An 11,895-nucleotide genomic window follows, 5' to 3' on the forward strand; every position below is an offset into this window, starting at 1 on the left:
TAAGACGAGAGTTGAAACGTATTTTGTTGTGTGTGTCTTATTTGACTGTAAAGCTTAAGTGACTTTCCCGATCCCGTACTTCAAGGGGACGCGATATAGAGACGAGACGAGATTCCCCCCTGACAAGTGTGGAGAACCCCAGAGGGAAGATTTCCCCCCTGATACGGAGTTCGCACTTATAAACGCACAACGTACAACACAGAACCAGGAGAGCAATAATTTGAATGGTAACGCAGCTTCTACAACCTCCTAGCAAGTAAACGTCGACCTTGATGAATTTTCCGACACGTCATCTCGTCATATGAAATCCATAAACTAAACACCCAAGACGCTGGCGCTAGAATTGTTTACAACAATTGCGTGTTTACTATTACAGGAAATATCTGATTCCCTTCAAATATCGTTGGAGGTTGTTCAAAAAAAACACCTCAAAGTCTATTGTTATTTTGCGTATGAGGTGTGTATTATAGAAACAGCTGTCACACTATTAGCTGCCACAAAACAAAAGGCAGCCATAGTAAAACCTCTTGATAACATTACAATTTGGCAGATTGAATGTCCACTATCACAACAATAGAATTATTTTAGAGGTGCCTAGCAACAGTTTTAAGCCTTCTCCCCCAAATAACGTTATATGAACACTGTCATTACCATAAGAAATCATGAACTGTTTGTGCTATGTCAAGGTGGCGTTTGGTTACATACAACCAAAATCTTTCCAAATCTTTGACTCTGTCATGTGTTGTGCGGTGTGATAGCTTGTGGTTTCAAAATTGTCGAATGCCATAACACGTGACAACTTTTGAAATGTTCGCATTATGTACGTTTCAACTCGAGTTTATTGGCAAAATATTAGTTATTGAATAACATTTGCCAACGATGACAATTTGGCATATTTAACTGAAAACTGACATTCTCCTTCATGTATATGTATATTATGTATGTCTGATAATTTCATAAATATGTATATATAATTTAGGGAAATAATTAACGCATATATTGTGATCTTTTCAGACCGTGGTAATCTCATCAATACAAATAATATACACAATTAACATCCTCTTTATAAAGCTGACGTCCCTCGTTTGAATGTAGTGGGCTTTTTATTAAAATGAACTACGGCATCTGTGGAGGTAAAAGCGTGCCATATCAAAGGACATATATCGACAACTATGCTAAGTGAGGCTGTGAGTCACGAATCTAATCGGCAATATAGAGTTGAGAATTTTCAGAACCGTGCCCTAAACTCTGAATGAATTTACTACTTCTGAATACCCTTGAGAGTATGAGTGGCGAACAATACGATGGTGTTACCGTCAGTTTATATCGAAATAGTTGCAATGTCATTATGTCTATTAAAATAGTAATCATGTTTTATTATGCGGTGGGAAAATGTTGATTTATATAATATAAGTAACCTAGATATATATTTGTACCTCCTCTTATTTACTGATCCAAGCATTGTGCATGCCAACAGTATAATGACGAGTTATGTGTCATCGATTGCTGTCAGTACTTTGTACATTGTTGTGTATGCTTTGTATATCCCACAATTACTACACTTTTGATACTTTCTGCTGAACTATCTTTATTAAATTCACGTGAGGCTAGTAGATGAATTCATATAATATTGTTCTTGGCATTTTAAGAGAGATTATATTTTATGAATTTCGTAATCATTTATTGGCTGACATGGATGTAAGACGTCAATGTAAACACAACAGCTAATAACGCAAACACATACATCGGTAATCAATCAGTTTAAAGAAATAAATCACAAATACAAACGTTTAATAATAAATGTAACAACCTTAGACATAAATATAATGCATCTCACCAATTGTAATTACCTTCAACGTGGACATAATAAATCAATATTATGAAAACAATAACGATGATTGTAATAGTTTTGTAAATGAATTGTACCATTTACGGATATATACGTAATATACCACATACATAAATATCAAAGATAATCGTAATTGCGCTCATTAATTAAATTTTATTGTATATTCTCGGACATATATAATGACCTTAGGCATCAACTTTATATGAAACGTAACATTTCTTACATCACATCGTAATCATCATCGTTTCACCAAAACAGATATGACGATTAGTTTGTCGTAATGTATGAATGTCGTCTCGCAATATAACCAGTCTATATAAGACAGCTAACTGAAAATTGAATGCTGTCGGTCAGTTGCTCTCGGTGTCTATGTGATGTAGCAAAACTAATTAGGAAATTGTGAATACAACTAAAGTTTCCACCTTTAAATGGACAAAGTAGCACGTTTCAGCTATTGTGAATTCACAATTTAAAAATCGCAAACAAATAAAGTGGATACATTCATATGGAAATAAAGAAAGAAACGCAGCGCATTTTGTCACAAAATGAAATTAATACATATATTATTTAAGGTAGAGATACAGGTTTGTAAGCACTTGGGAGTGAATTTTTAGTTATTTTTTTTTTGCTTGTTATTATCCAAACAGTCTTTTCTATAGACTGTTGAAATTTTGTAGAATTGTGAATAGTGGAACATACTCAAAAACGTTTTTTAAATATAGATAACAGGTAAAAACATTCTCTCTTTTGAATGCTTAGCAAGATTTAGCAAGGCTGTACATAAATAATAAAAAAGAAACATGGTGAAAAAAAGAAATGACGGGATCTCCATATTATGCACTATATTTAACTTTTAACAGAACGATAATACATTTAAATTTGGAACTGTTACAGCCATTTTAATTATGAGCATTAGCAAACTTCTTACTGAGTGAATTGTTATGCAAATTAGCAATTATCTCAGCTTCTTTTTAGTGCACATCCCAGAACTTAAAAAAATAGCTCCTAGACCTTTTGCTTTGAAATTTTTACAAATGATTGACAATGTGTTTATCTTCAAAACGCCGTCGGGGCATTGTTTGTGGTTGAACAGTGTTACAACAATCGTACAGACAACTGGCCTGGGTAAACAGATGTTCTCATAAAACAATTTTGACAGGAAACAGAAGCATGGTTCAGAAGCTAATTTTTTTTAAATCATTTTTGACAAAAAAGCACATTTTTGTGCATATTTCAAGTTACAGTGTCCATAAAAAAATACTAACACAATTTTAAAATTCATACATTAAGCTTTCCGAAAATGTATAGTTTTGTGGAAAAGGGAAATCATCTTGGTTTCCTAATTAACTAATTAAAATACCTGTCAGGTAAACTGCATCTCTACCTTAAGTAGGTATACATCACTTGCATAACGTCCGCCTTTTCCGTTGGCATTACAGCCTGTGGATTTTCCATAATTATTATAGGTCTGGTCTGCAGTTGCACTGGATGCACACCAACCGCCGTTCTGCAAAGCAAATATCTCGAAACCACGTGCGTGAGCTACTTGCGCACACTTTTCAATAGCACATGCTCTTGTGTGATAATCATCATTCAAATGATTATCAGTTCCTTCAATAGTCGGTATGGCTCTGGGTATACTATCAGCAAAACAACCAAGTCTAGTGTACTTTGCAAGAAACATCAACAAATTAGCATTAAAATATAGCTGCAAGTAGCAATAATCGGCTCGAAGCAATTAGGTTGTTGGAAAATGTTGCTATGTTTGGGATCGATTAATGATTTTCGGTGATAAAAATACAACTTGTATGTGCAACAAAATGCCCTATGTAAATGTAAATGGGTTGTAAACTTGATGACAAATGTTCTCATTGCATAGTTTCATTTTTCTTTTATTGGTAGTAGCTAATGACGTCACTAAAGAACACCTGACTCCTTGGACTGGTATTCATGTGAAAAATGTACAGCAATGTAAACTATCATCGAGTGGGGTTGTTGTAGAGAGACAAACAACAAATTAAATTAATCAAATATCAAATAATATATTCATATATGATGGTCAATTTTATTATCTATTTGTAGTGGTTTTCTAACTTGGCGGGAATTGTGCAATTCCACTCTTTGTCATTGTCTTTTAGGTGAACCTGTCATATGTTTTACATTTGTTACTTTTAAATGCATAGATGAATACAACTAACACGTTATATATTTTGAGCTGTTGAGCTAATCAAACAAATTTGGTTAATGCTCAACTGGGCACGATTTCATTGAAGCAACAAACTCATTAATTCTAATTTCTAAATGTGTTTGATGGCGTATTTTATTGCTTGTCTATTATCATCTGTCTATTATTGTAACTGTAAACATGGCCATTTAAAAATGTTATATAAATTAACTGTTATATGGTTGAATAGAAATGCTTTTGAGGTTTAAACAACGCCAAATACTTGGCCATCAATATAATATTCACTCAAAATTTGTAAATTGTGGATACAATAAATAGTATGGGTCAAACTGAGAAACCTTGCGGCACCACTTCGACAACCTTCTGCCAATCGGATGCATGGCCACTGATGTTGATTCACCACACGCACTCAGAAAGTTATGTCATTATTACTGTATGGCTTTTGATACAAAAAATGATTCATAGTTGGCAATACTTGTCTGGTAGATTGCTGCCCATATAGATGTATATTGTTATCCATATATACCCATATGCAGAAGGATCTCATTCCCTCCATTGATGTTAATTTACTTTCGTAAAACACAGATCACATTGTGTTCCTACTATGATTTTTGTTCAAAAGAATCATACTGTCTATATGGATAAAATTAAACTAATATACACATATACAAATATTAACTATTGATTAGTATAATGGTGTGTGCGACATCGATTTAAATTGGTAAGACCAAACCTCCAGATGCATGATTAAGTAAGTGGCACATCAACAAAGGAACAACATCACGCGTGAATGAGTAAGTGATTTGTTTTCACATACCATACCATGGTTAACTGACTGTATTCCGTCTTCATGTATGGTATTCGCGATTGGATTAAAGTTCCCGTGAAGGGTCCTATTAACCCCACACGATTAACTAAGTATATTAAAATTGATAACGTATTTGATACGACTCTAACATGAATTCTAATTTCTAATTGTATTCAAGTTTCCATAGAAAGCATTGTTACACACGTAATATAGCCAATGAATTTGACTGTAATATAACAAAACACATAATAGGTATATCCAATAGAACATACTGTACTAAAATAGCTATGCATCTAACAATATTTACCAAGGCCAGTCTGAGCGAAAGAAAGTAGTTGTTGTTGGTTAGATGACCCTGGGCAGCTAACACCAACACACGACCTTGTACGTTCCCTATAATTAGAGCATTTACTCCACTGGGACCATGCACCCCACTCAACGTCTGAAATGATATGGTAAATGTATTTATGAATACAAATAACAACAAGACATTTAGCATATTACTTTTAGACAATTATATCTACAATATTGTTATTGTGATCGGTACTTACAATTCAGACATGAAATACCGCCATATGTGTGGTATGTATTAGGTGACATGGTGATCCCACACTCGTTAAGGGATAGTTCAGTACCGTTACAGTTCACAACACAGACAACTGGAATTGCTGTGGTCATCACATTGGTAGACCATGCTGAAACATAAATAGATATTACAGCACATCAAAATCTATACATTAATTATTTATACAACTTATTCTGCAACTTATAGAGTTACAGAATACAATAATTTCTCGTTTCTGCTTTCATTAACATAATAATTATGTAAATGTACAACATTCCTGGATACCGTTTAGCCGTGTGACCTCAGCCGCTAATCAACGCAAACAAAAGACCCTTGAAATGTTCGTATTAATATTATAAATAAAATATAAATAATTCAAACTCTATGATTTGCTGACTGATGAAATTTCAGTAGTGCTTATCAGCTGGTTACGTTACCATCTCGGTATTACTGATCTTCGGGTCGATACTCGAACTTAAATTTCGGAATCGTGTTAAAAGTGTTAAGTATCTATAAGAACATTCACTAAAAATTCAATGTTAAGAAGAAAGAAACAACAATTACCTGATATTGCACCAGGGAATCCTAGGTGTTTACATGCAACTTTCGCTTCTTTAAAGTCCAATCCACCACTCACACCAATCCAGCCACCAAACCATTTCACAAATAATTGGAGAGTACCATTGCCGATCAAATCTCCTGGTCCGTTTAACCTTGGAATTGCTTGAGGTATTTCTGAAAATGCTAAATACAAATACATCATAATACAACCAGTATAAATTATTGTTGATTAGTTTTTCAAATTTCCCAAGCAAAGCATCGCTCGGATTAGGTTAACTCGTGCAGCCACAAACATGCGGTAATGGCAAATAATAATGATAATATATATAGTTTACCTTCATTTAGAGACGTGATAATGTCAACTGAAATTTAAAAAAAAAAACATCATTTACTCAGGATTGTACATAGCTATGAGACAATTAATATTTGTAAAAAATGCTCTGAAAAATAACAAATTATTAAACTCGTTACACTTTGGTGTGCAAAAAATAATCAATGTAACATTGAATATCTGATTATAATATTAAATTATTCGAAAATAACTGCAACACACCATCATGAGTAGAACATTTCACAAATTCAACTGGATATCCCGAACACATTTTGTCTTTAACAATCTCGCCATCATATCCGTGAGTGCATTGTCTGTTTCTTTCACGATATCCAATACCAAAGGTAGCACTGCAGTCGCTCCATAACGACCATACACTCCATAGATGATTCAGAACTACAATGAGAAATGGATACGTCAATGTCGAAATATAACCACTCATCATATCAACACATATTATGCAATATTACAAGCCCTCTACGTAGCGTTATTAACATATAAATTGAGGGGATACTACACTTACCGGGAATATCACAATTGATTCCTGTGAAACCATCCATAGATCTACATGTGCATTTGTAATCGCGGTCAGAATGTGCAACACACCATCCGTAGTCATTGCAGGGGTTTTCTTCACAAGGATTGTTATACACCTGTAAACGTATTACACATCAATATACAAGATTGCGTACAGGACTTACTGAGGTGTAGTTTAAAACTTGGCGTGCACTGGGGAAAATACGTATAGCACAAGTTAAAAGGTGTGATCCTTCTCATATCTTGTAGCATAATTATGTACATCATGTAAACTAGGTCCAGTCTTTCAAATTTGTTGGAAACGGCAATTATAATTGTTATGAGTATCTTGATGATACCGTAAACCACAACGATCGATGATACGCTAATGGGGATGTAATACATACTACATATCAATCGTCAAAACACAGTCTTGGGCAACTCCCCGGTGTTAAAATATGCATACTGGGGCGTATAATTGGAACATAGTTATATTTACCAATCAAATATCAAGCTAGTATTGATCAAGAGAAACGAATATCCATTTATGTTAAATTTCAGGTTACATACAGTTAACACTTACTTCTCGTTCGCTATCAAATTCCACTTGAATTTTATTTTTGGCAATCCAACCTTTTCTCGGTGAAGCAGCATCTTCAGTAAAATTGCCTTCTAGAGTCGCCCTGTATAATTCACAAACAGCTTTCTCCTTGTTGAACTGAACTGACAGACACATGTCTCCTTGATCAATACATGCGGACATACACAGTAGTAAACTCGGTGGATGTATAATTTTCGTGAGTGCGGACGTTTTTTCGAACACGCTAGCCACGGGTGTGCACTTAAAGATGTATACTGTGATAGCAAAAAAGTATATACAGGGCAACACTTGGAATGCCATGCTCGCGGGAAAAGGGAAATGATGCGATCCACTTCAGAATAGGTTAGTTGATAACAATCTTTTCAATTGTCGCAGTTCATCATTTTTAACTATATCCGCCAAAGCAATTAAGATAATTAAGATTCACACAGTAAATTGCTTATAATCATGTGTATGTGTAAACCACTGGCAGCCCAATCATGCTTATTTCAAGAACAATTGGATCAGTTTACAGGATAGAAATCGCTACGTCATTTTGACCACCAATATATCATTATTATATTCAATGGCTGTGTTATGCTTCATTCCTCTGTCTCCTACCATCTGCGCAGTAAGCATTAGGATAAGTGATTTTCAAATTCTTTCTTTTCAATACTGTAATATCCACCCAGAGAAATAAAAAAAAATACACAAGCCCTATAGGCTTAGATCCCGATTAATTGGTGACGTAGTATCAATAATTCGATCGAAATAATATACTTTTCAGTACTTGTTAATATGCAAATAAATGTTTCACCCGGTACTGATAACTTCGTCATTAGCAGTAATAGTAGTATAAATTCGACAATAAAACCATGTTGATAAAAATAACAGGTGTCGATACATAAATAAGCTGTAGCCCGAACCATCGATATCGCAACCACACACAAAGATAGAGGCAGGCAGCAATGACTGACTTGCAGACAATAAGCTATTGAAACCACGTTGATGTGATATGATTTGTTAAAGGACACGTCCACAAACAAACCCTCGTCACAGTGAATGTGTATTCCAAGAATCAGATATACTGGTCAAGAACATATGTAAAAAATCTGCTTGGACAGATAAATATAATATATAGAAACTAGTCAGTAATCATAGTCCTTAGTAATTTGATTGTCCACCGAATTGAGAATTGTATAAAACGTCTGGTTATATTCTACAGGACTATAATTACCTAATAACATATTTATATGAACTTGAACTGTTTGCTAGGGGTCAATAAAATAATTATTATAGTGGGAATTAGGTTTATAATAAACACAAAATGTTATTTTCTGTTTTTTGCTATGAACATTGTTTTGGTTGCTAAAAATATTCCTACCTCACTCCCCTGATATATCTGTCTCAATAATGGTCTGTTTATAATCCCTTGTATAATGACATGACATAACCACCTAATCACGATAAACCCATGTAACAAAGAATAGTAGGCTCGGACTCGCATAGACTTGTCTATGTCATGATACTCTTAGCAGCTTCATATCGATATAAAACGTACTTAATCAATGTGCCAATCATTGCTGCTTACAGCTATATTTGTAATTGTTTACGACAGAATAAATAAAATACACAATGCATTCTGGTCATCAAAAAGACGATTTCACACTCCAATTAGATATTACGGAGTGTCATTTGCATGATGAAACATGGCCACCACCTTTGCTTTTATAAACCTAAACTGGCGTCATGGTTACAACATTTTCTGCAATGTCGAATCTAAGAAATTCTTTGCTAGAAGTAACAAATAGAAATCAAACACAGTACAGCATGTAATAATACAATGATATTATAAGTGTCACCTTATGTATACTAGTTTTATTCTATGTGAATATTCTTACATATATTGGGTACAAGTGAAACTGTCAAAACCATCTTTTTTAATAATTTGAATAATTTGAAACCTAAACCATAGACAGCACGTCTAGATAAAATAGGGGAAACTGATCCTCTTGTTAATATTACTGGTCTGTGCTGCATAGACCAAACGGGCTGGTACTTTATGGGAAATTTGAATCAACAGTCCTATGTTGTCACGAGGTCCGCCATTCCAGTTTTAAACACTCGTATTACTAGTATATATGCTGGCATATTACAGAAAACCTTCTTTGTTTGATTCTATCATGTTAGTTCTGACATACTGTGTCTTGCCTTAATTGCGTACACGTGTAGGTGGAGATAATACCGATCATTCATTTTGAAAACAACAACACACACATACATACATTAAATTAAATTTTGTGTTTTATTAATTGGTTAATATAGTCGAATTGTATTAAAGATTGTTAGAAGTGTCAATTGATTGAATGAGCATAGTAATTGCGGGTAATTAGTGCGTTATTAACAAGGTTTCATTATATTTTCATTATGTCCCTGGGTGCAGTTTCCAGGGTGATATCCCACTCACATGTCATCATTAATTATATTTTTATAGCGTTTTGAGATAAAAAAAAAAATAATTAAAAGTAATTGGGAATATGTTTAAGGTAACTTGAGTGAGTATGCAATTAGAAGTCTATTGGGGTATCTATTGTCCAATATATTTGTGAGAACAAATGTTTGTGTGTGATCATTTATGGAGAAAATATAACATAGCGATGTATAAGAATAGAACCTGTTCAAATCTGCGACAAATATTAAAGGTTTCCATCACACAATACATTTACCATATGATACCGTAGATTATTAAAAAGTCACATATGGAAAATAGAAGTTCATTAACGAAATAATGATTTGGCCTGCAGCTGCAACCAAAGTGTATGGGTAAAACAGTGAGGCGTAGAAATATTACGGGGTATTGACATGTGTTTAAGAAAAAAACATTTGAACGCATCCTACTCAATGATGCTTGTGTAATAGTGTGTTTATATAATCACCAAGAACGGCTACATTCGGAAAGAGGGAGAGAACTCCCTGGTGACCCTGTTCTTTCTGTTATATATAGAAAACATCAGTAGTATTCCTGCTATTGGATTTACTTTGTTTTAATCAACGATGTTTTACTCTCCCTCCTACTAAAACGTTTCCTGGATTTTGCGAATTTAAAGCTAGCTTATTGCGCGGTCAAAAATGAAAGATGCTTTGTTGGATGTTTGAACAATAACAAAAATCTACGTTGCTGTAACTCGAACTTCGGTTAACTGTTAAATTTCGAGTTACTAACTCGAAGTTTGAATATGACTGTTAATTAAAGTTCGAGTTACAAAATTTGAAAGTTAAACAAAACAAAAAATATATGTTGCCCATAACTCGAAGTTTGGTTAACTGTTATTTAAAGTTCGAGTTACGGAATGTGGACGTTTAACAAAAAACTAAATGTATGTTGCCCATAACTCGAAGTTCTGTTAACTGTTAATTGAATATCGTGTTAACATTTTGGCGTGGTTTCACAAAAGTGGGCCTGGTTTTAAAAATATGGGCGTCGTCATTTCCTTAACTCGATGTTTTCGATCTTCGTAACTCGATGTCCGTAACTCGAACAATTCAGCATCTTTTCAGCAATTATGGATTCAGCTTGCGTGAATGGCCGGAAGAAAAAAATACATGCAAATTCTATGCTTCAGTAATAGTATTTGCTTCTTATTTGTGCGTTGGAAATTAATACAAGAATGCTGCCAAATGAAATTTCCTTCTTGTAAACAATACAACCTTGGCACGTGTATCTTGAGAAATTGAGAAGACGAAAATCTCTAGGGACAGTCGTTCTCGTGAAACAATAGACATACTTCTCCATGGTAACGATATCATTAATCAGAATTTATTACCCCGCACCATAATGATTGGCCTAGACTGGTAGAAGACGTTTTTAGATTGGGTGACTCGTTAGAAATATTCGGCGTCACTCCGGAATTTCCATTCGGATTTATACGACACTTGTAGAAACATTGTTTTTGAAAGTGTTCACAAGTGAAGCTATGTCATTGAGTAGAATAGACAGCATTTTTAAACCTCCTGTTGCAGGTCATCTTACAATATGAGGTTCAGTTGCAATTGTATACCAGAATACAAGGTAACCCAACAATATTGCTGGAATTTGTGGAGCGACTGAAGTTTTACCATCACATCACTGACTTACACTGTCAGAATGTCGGGTGCTTGGAAATGTCTTGTTTGTATTTGCACAACGTCACGGTGAAGGAGAGGTTTATTGTCAAAATATATATACGGGTGCTTGTATGCGTATTTAAACTATACAAACTTAGGCTTATGCACATCCGTTTCATGTGTTAAAAGAACATCGCGATGTTCTAATGTAATTGTTAAATCTTGGTGTCCTTCACAGCTGTCACCAAACTGAACGTTTTGACGACTCGTAAGCGATTGTAAGATTATATTTCGGGTATACTCGAAGCACTGGATCAAGCGTTATTGGGAAACCAGGATTGTCATTGTATATTACAGCGTATGACACGGTGGGAGTGTGTACAAATCCTCGGCAGT

The sequence above is a fragment of the Saccoglossus kowalevskii genome, chromosome 8 (genome assembly GCF_978046115.1).
Source record: "Saccoglossus kowalevskii chromosome 8, keSacKowa6.1, whole genome shotgun sequence".
Lineage (NCBI taxonomy): Eukaryota > Metazoa > Hemichordata > Enteropneusta > Harrimaniidae > Saccoglossus > Saccoglossus kowalevskii.